Source organism: Phocoena sinus, chromosome 2 (genome assembly GCF_008692025.1).
Source record: "Phocoena sinus isolate mPhoSin1 chromosome 2, mPhoSin1.pri, whole genome shotgun sequence".
Taxonomy (NCBI): Eukaryota; Metazoa; Chordata; class Mammalia; order Artiodactyla; family Phocoenidae; genus Phocoena; species Phocoena sinus.
The window spans coordinates 132,914,242-132,922,267 of record NC_045764.1 but is presented as its reverse complement, the minus strand read 5'-3'; the positions used below and the strand labels follow the sequence as shown (position 1 = coordinate 132,922,267).

At 34.7% G+C, this 8,026-nt stretch overlaps 1 non-coding gene across 1 annotated transcript; it reads left to right on the top strand.

The window, feature by feature from the left end:
- Positions 1-1,816: 1,816 nt before the first annotated feature.
- Positions 1,817-1,877, top strand: LOC116750089. Its single transcript, XR_004348821.1, has one exon. It is a non-coding gene; the product is annotated as a U7 small nuclear RNA (small nuclear RNA).
- Positions 1,878-8,026: the final 6,149 nt, after the last annotated feature.

The window sequence follows — 8,026 nt, the reverse complement described above, 5'->3', positions numbered from 1 at the left end:
ACCATTCATCACCCCAACTCCATGCTCAGTGACATCATAATGGTGCCTAAAATTAGCCATGGTGGGAGTATTTACATCATGGAAATCAGCAAAGCAGAGGTCACTTCCAACCCTGAGAACTTGTTATTAAAGCTTTGCCAGGATGTCACTGTGGATGTCATGTGAATAAGTTATTTTAGGAAGTTCCAAAGGTGGGAAGTGGGAATAATCCAAGAGAGGGAAATCTAAATCAGTTCATATATTGTAGCACCTCCACTGTATGATCCCTCATGTATCACCACCCTGATAATCAGTTCTGAGCCAGACACATTTCTCAAGCCAGAAATAAGACTTGAGTGGAAAAACCTGGGAGATGTGAATAAGGAAAATATCTGAGTTTTAATCAACAAAGTCCTTTCACATTTTTCAAGGAACATGAAAAATAAACCAATAAAATGTCACCCAACACAGTAAGACAAGTTGCTGAAAGGGAAAACACCTGGGCAAGGTCAGTTTTGACCACCTGCAGGTGCCATGTATCTATCTTGAGGAAGGTGATTCAGCACCTACAAGGATCATTGCCTGAGTGCCTTCCGAACATTATTAAAGATCAAAACTTATATCTTAAAAAAAGCATTTGACAAAATCCAACACTCATCCTTAAAGGGAAAAAAAAAACAAAAACAAGAACCTCTTAGCAAACTGGGAATAAAGGGGAACTTTCTTAACTTGATACAGAGTTTCTAAAAACAAAAAGAAAAAAGTAAACAAAAATAAACCCAAAAAACCCTATACAACTGACAACATACTTAATAAAGAAATGCTGAATGCTTTCTCCCTAAGATTAGGAAGAGGGCTAGATGGTTTCTCTCTCTCTTATTCAACATATGACTCACAACTCATTCAACATAGTATTGGAAGTTCTATGTTGCAATAGGGCAAGGAAAAGAAATAAAATACATTAAGATTGAAAAGGATGAAATTAAAATGTCCCTATTTGCAGATAACGTAATTGTGTAGAAAATCCCAAGGAATTTACAAAAACAAAACAAAAAACAGAAACCCTTCTAGAATTAGTAAGTGAGCTCAGCAGAATTGTAGGATACAAGGTCAATATTTTAAAAATTAATTACATTTCTATGTATTAATAATGATATATGGAAAATGAAATTAGAAACACAGTACCACTCATGACCAAAAAAATGAATACTTGGATATAAACTTAACAAAACATGTACAGAATCTTTATGCTGAAATTTACAAAACACTGATGAAAGAAATCAAAGACCTAAATAATTGAGGGACATATGAAATTCATGGATTCAAAGACTCAACATAGTAAAGATGTAATTTCTCCCCAAGTCAATACATAGCTTTAATGCAATCCCTATCAAAATCCCCAGCAAGATTTTTTGGCAGATACAGACAGCATTACTCTAAAATTTGTATGGAAAGGCAAAGAAACTAGAATAGCTAAAACAATTTTGAAAAATAAAGTGGGAGGAATCACTCTACTTGATATTAAAGACTACAATACACTACAGTAATCAAGATGGTGTGGTACTGTCAAAGGGATAAATACATAGATCAATGGGACAGAATACAGAACCCATAAATAGACCCACACAAATATGCCCAACTGATTTTTGATGAAAGTGCAAAAGCAATTAAATGCAGGAAGGATAACCTTTTCAAAAAATGGTACTGGAGCAATTCGACATCTGTAGTGAAAAAAACAAAACAGAACAAAAAAAGGAAGAACCTGGACTTAAGTCTCTTAACTTAAAGAAAAATTAACTCATAATGAATCACAGACCTAAATGTACAATGTAAAATTAAGTGTGATAGCTCTTTTAGAATTGGTCTGGCAGGTTTCTGGTCCTTACCAGAAGACCTCCATAGGGGGGAAAAATGTGAAACTAGAACTTTTAGAAAAAAAATAGGAGAAAAATTTGGGGACACAGGACTCAGCAAAGAATTCTTAGACTTGACTAAAAAAGCATAATCTATACGAGGAAAAACTGATAAATTAGACCTCATCCAAAACTTGCAACTTTCCTATGTAAAAAATCTTAAAAGGATGAAAAGATAAGCCACAGACTAGGAAAAGATACTTGCAAACCACATATTCAACCAAGGACTAGAATACATAAAAACTTGACATTAAAAAACAAATAATCTCATTAGGAAATGAGCAAAAAACATTAATAACGTGTCACCAAAGAGGATATACAGATGGCAAATAAGCACATGAAAAGATGTTCAATAGCATTATCCATTAGGAGAATGCAAATTAAAACTACAATGATATCATCACCACACGCCTTAAAAAATGGCTAAAATGAAAAACAGTAACAGCACCAAATTCTGCCGAGAATGTAAAAAACTGAATCATCCATAGACTGCTCCTGAGAATGAAAAATAAAACTCTGGAAAACGATTGGGCAGCTCCATACAAAACAAAAATATGACTAACATACAATCCAACAATAACACTCTTGGGCATTTTCCCCAGATAATTTTAAAATGTATGTTTACATCAAAATCTGTGTACAAATGTTCATAACAGCTTTATTCATAATAACCAAAAACTGCAAACAACTCAGATGTCTTTCACCAGGTGATCATTAAACAAATGTGGTACATCCATACCATGGAATACTACTCAACATGAAAAGGATAAACTATTGACACACATGGTTTGGATGAATCTCCAGGGGATTATGCTGGGTGAAAAAAAGCCAATCCTAAAAAGTCAGATACTTTATGATTTTATTTATATAACATTCCTGAAATAAAAAAATTATGGACATGGAGAACAGGTTAGTCGTTGCCAAGAGTCAGGCATGGGAGTTAGGGGGAGGTATACATGGCTATAAAAGGGCATCATGAGGGATTCTTGTGGTGATAAAAATGTTCTTTACCTTGACTGTATCAATGAGATATCCCAGTTGTAGTAATACGCTATGGTTTTTTAAGATGTTAGCTTGGGAGAAATGGCACAAATGGTAACGGGATCTCTCTGTATCATTTCTTAGCAATGCATGTGGATCTAAAATTATCTCAAAATGAAAATTCTAATATTTTTAAAAACCCTGTATCTTGATTGTTTCTTTTTACATTTTTATCTGTATTTTTTTTTTGCTTATAACTCTTTGTAAGTTTCTTTGAAAATATTAGCCTGTTTGTATATTTAAGAGACTTTTAACATGTTTGATCATTTGACACAGTAATTCCAAGCCCAGAATTATAGCCTTAGAAAAAATTCAAAATGCAGAAAAAGATGTTCATTGTAACAATATGTGCTAACAAAAACTCCTAAAAGCAACTCTGTGTCCAACATCTAAGGAGGGATTAAATAAAATATCATATCCAAATGATGGAATATTCTGCAACCACTGAGGACAATTTTTTTAAACATCTTTATTGGAGTATAATTGCTTTACAATGATGTTAGTTTCTGCTGTATAACAAAGTGAATCAGCTATACATCTACATATATCCCCATATCTCCTCTCTCTTGCATCTCCCTCCCACCCTCCCTATCCTACTCCTCTAGGTGGACACAAAGCACTGAGCTGATCTCCCCTTACTATGTGGCTGCTTCCCACTAGCTATCTATTTTACATTTGGTAGTGTATATATGTCCATGCCACTCTCTCACTTCGTCCCAGCTTACCCTTCTCCCTCCCCGTGTCCTCAAGTCCATTCTCTACATCTGTGTCTTTACTCCTGTCCTGCCCCTAGTTTCTTCAGAACCTTTTTTTTTTTTTTAGATTCCATATATACGTGTTACCATACAGTATTTGTTTGTCTCTTTCTGACTTACTTCACTCTGTATGAAAGTCTCTATGTCCATCCACCTCACTACAAATAACCCAATTTCATTTCTTTTTATGGCTGAGTAATACTCCATTGTTTATATGTGCCACATCTTCTTTATCCATTCATCTGTCAATGGACATTTAGGTTGCTTCCAGGTCCTGGCTATTGTAAATAGAGCTGCAGTGAACATTGTGGGACATGACTCTTTTTGAATTATGGTTTTCTCAGGGTATATGTCCACTAGTGGGATTGCTGGGTCATATGGTAGTTCTAGTTTTAGTTTTTGAGGAACCTCCATACTGTTCTCCATAATGGCTGCATCAATTTATATTCCCACCAACACTGCAAGAGGGTTCCCTTTTCTCCACACCCTCTCCAGCATTTACTGTTTGTAGATTTTTTGATGATGGCCATTCTGACCAGTGTGAGGTGATACCTCATTGTAGTTTTGATCTGCATTTCTCTAGTGATTAATGATGTTGAGCATCCTTTCATGTGTTTGTTGGCAATCTGTATATCTTCTTTGGAGAAATGTCTGTTTAGATCTTCTGCCCATTTTTGGATTGGGTTGTTTGTTTTTTTTGATATTGAGCTGCATAAGCTGCCTGTATATTTTGGAGATTAATCCTTTGTCAGTTGCTTCGTTTGCAAATATTTTCTCCTATTCTGAGGGCTGTCTTTTCGTCTTGTTTATGGTTTCCTTTGCTGTGCAAAAGCTGTGCAAAAGCTTTGACGTTTCATTAGGTCCCATTTGTTTATTTTTGTTTTTATTTCCATTTCTCTAGGAGGTGGGTCAAAAAGGATCTTGCTGTGATATATGTCATAGAGTGTTGCCTATGTTTTCCTCTAAGACTTTTATAGTGTCTGGCCTTACATTTACATCTTTAATCCATTTTGAGCTTACTTTTGTGTATGGTGTTAGGGAGTGTTCTAATTTCATTCTTTTACATGTAGCTGTCCAGTTTTCCCAGCACCACTTATTGAAGAGGCTGTCTTTTCTCCATTGTATATTCTTGCCTCCTTTATCAAAGATAAGGTGACCATATGTGTGTGAGTTTATCTCTGGGCTTTCTATCCTGTTCCATTGATCTATATTTCTGTTTTTGTGCCAGTACCATACTGCATTTAAGACAATTTTAACCCCCCAAATTTCAATCACATGATGAGTTGAAAATTTTTAACATAATGCTAAGGGACAAAATGAAGGTGGAAAACTGTACATTCAACATGATTTCAATAATTTACAATGATACGGATAGAAAGAGGGAAATACTCCAAATGTTAGCAATAATACTCTCTAGGTGATAGAATTACAGATGAGTTTTATTCTCCTCTTCAATATTCTTTTTGGTTTTCTGCGAGGAGCTTACAGCTGGTATGATCTTGGACTAGCTGTTATCCTTTCTAAGCCTTGGAGTCCTCACTCATTAAATGGAGGTAATAATAGTACCTTCCTTATGTTTGGTATTAATCTATAGTGCTTCGCAAATTATCTGATACACAATAAATGTTATTTATTTGACAAGCATACATGTATAGTACTCACAATGTACCAGGCACTATTCTAAGATCTTTCCAAATATTAACTCATTTAGTCCTCATAACAAGCGTCTGAGGTAGTACAATTATTATTGAATGAGGAAACTGAGGCAAAGAGAAATTAAATAATCTGCCCTAAGTTAAACAACAAATAAATAGCAGAGCTGGAGTCTGAACCCAGATAGTCTGGCTCCAAAGTCTGTACTATTAATCATTATGCTATTTAGCCATTGTTTATTACTATTATTATGGAGTAAAAGTAAAACTTTAAGTCAGATCCTAAAATAATGAAAAAGGCAGAATTTTTCTAGACATGTATGGTTGATGACAACCAGCATAGAGAAAGAATGGCAGAACAGATACATTGCTAGGAGTGCTTATGGAATTTGGAGTCATATAATTTGAACTGGATATCAGTTCCCTCAATTCTAACCTATATGGCCTTGCATAAATTATTTAATCTGTCTGGGCATGAATTGAATAATCTGTGAAATAAAATTTAAAAGTACCTACATTTCAGGCTCATTGAGAGGATTATTTAAGTTAATACAGGTAAAGTAATTCTATATAGTAAATACTCAACGAACGCTTATTTCTTTTCTCCTTGTTAACATCTAAAACAGTTTTTAAATAGGGCAGAACATATTCAGATGATCACATCAAAAAACATGCCTCATGATAAACAGACCATGTCCTGATTATCACCAGCAAAATAAAATTGATGCATGGTATCTAAGTGGCTTAATGGACCATCTTGACTACATAACCCAAAGTTCCTGGAAAACGTAGAACCTACAGGGTGTGTAGTTGAATTATCTCTTGGAGCTTGAATACCCAGCACAGACAGCAAGTGGGTGATTCTTGGTAACATTGTTTACTTGATAAATACAGCAGACACTATAAAACACCACTTACAGAGTCCTAAGACTTCACAACATCAAAAGCAAATATACACCATCTGGTCTTTATGGAGCTTTATGACCCAATAAAAATGGAAACAACAGACCACTGCATCAATATACAAACCCAATATAACAGTGAGGCCCAAAAGACACTGGGGTATACCATCTGCAGCTAAAGAAAGGGAGAGTGATCAAGTATAACTAAACTATCTGTAGCAGGTCCAAACAGGTAGTGTGGTATTACTTACAGCTGGGGACAGTTGGTCAGAGAACCTTAAGGGTGGTGACCTATGAGTTTCCTGGTCACAAGGTTTAAAAAAATAGCCTTTCCTACACAAAGTGTGAAGCTGAGGGAAAATGGATTATCTGCTATGATACAAAATGTGTCTTACATTGATCATTTTAACAGTCAGGTAATTTCATATTTCATGTCAATAGCCACAACAATTAGTAAAATCCTGTGTCTAGAAGTCATACATGCCAAAATTGTGGAAGTTGCCATGAAAAGAACAAAGCCTTTGGAGCTAGATGGAGGTTGGCCCCCTGACCCCTCCCTTTACCATTAAGGTGACTTTGAGCAAGACATTTAAGTTCCTTTAATTCTCAGTTTTATTCATCTATAAAGTGAAAAAAATTACTTAAGCTTGAAGAATTATTATAAGATTATAGATTAGGTATGGAAAGGGAAAACATCAAGTGCCCACTAAATCAACTGCTATTATTATTATTATTATTAAAAGTGTGGAAACTCTTACCACTCAGCCATAAAATAGGGTGGAATCTTGCCATTTGTAAAACATGGATGGGCCTTGAGGGCATTACACTAAGTGAAGTAAGTCAGGCAGAGAAAGAAAAATATCATATGATATTATCTCAGTTACATGTGGAATCAAAAGAAAAAAACAAAACAAAACAACAACAAACCAAGTCCATAGATAGAAAGAACAGACTGGTGGTTGCCAGAGGGGAAGCAGGATGGGGAAGTGGGCAAAATGGATGAAGAAGGTCAAAAGGTACAAACTTCTAGTTATAAAATAAATAAGTCATGGAGATGTAATGTATGGCATGGTGACTATAGTTAATAATACTGTGTTACGTGTTTGAAAGTTCCTAAGAAAGTAAATCTTAAATGTTCTCACAAGAAAAAAAAAATTTTTTGTAACGTGTATGGTGATAGATGGTAACTAGACTTATTATGGTGTTAATTTTGCAGTGTATACAAATACCGAATCATTATGTTATACATCTGAAACTAATATAATGTTATATGTCAATTATACCTCAACAAAAATTAATTTATTAATTTTTTTCAAAAGAAATCATGCAAATTCTACAAAACTCTTTCAGAAAATAGAAAAGCAAAGAACAGGTCCCACCTCATTTTATGAAACCAGAAGTCATTACCCTGATACCAAACCAGGTAATAAGAAGGAAAGAAAAGAAAAAAAAAAGAAAAGAAAGACCAATATTCCTCACGGGCATAGATGCAAAAATCCTCAACGAAGTATCAGTACATTGCATCTGACAATACATAAAAAGAATAATGCACCACAACCAAGTGGGGTTTATCCAGGGAATGTAAGGCTGGTTCATGTTTAAAACTCAATCATGTAATCCACAACATTAACATTCTAAAGAAAGAATACCATATGATCATAGTAATTGATGTAGAAGAAACATTTGAAAAAAATCAACATCCATTATGACAAAAACTCTCAGCAAACTAGAAACACAAGAGAACTTCCTTGCCCTGATAAAAGGCATCTACAAAAACCTAGAGC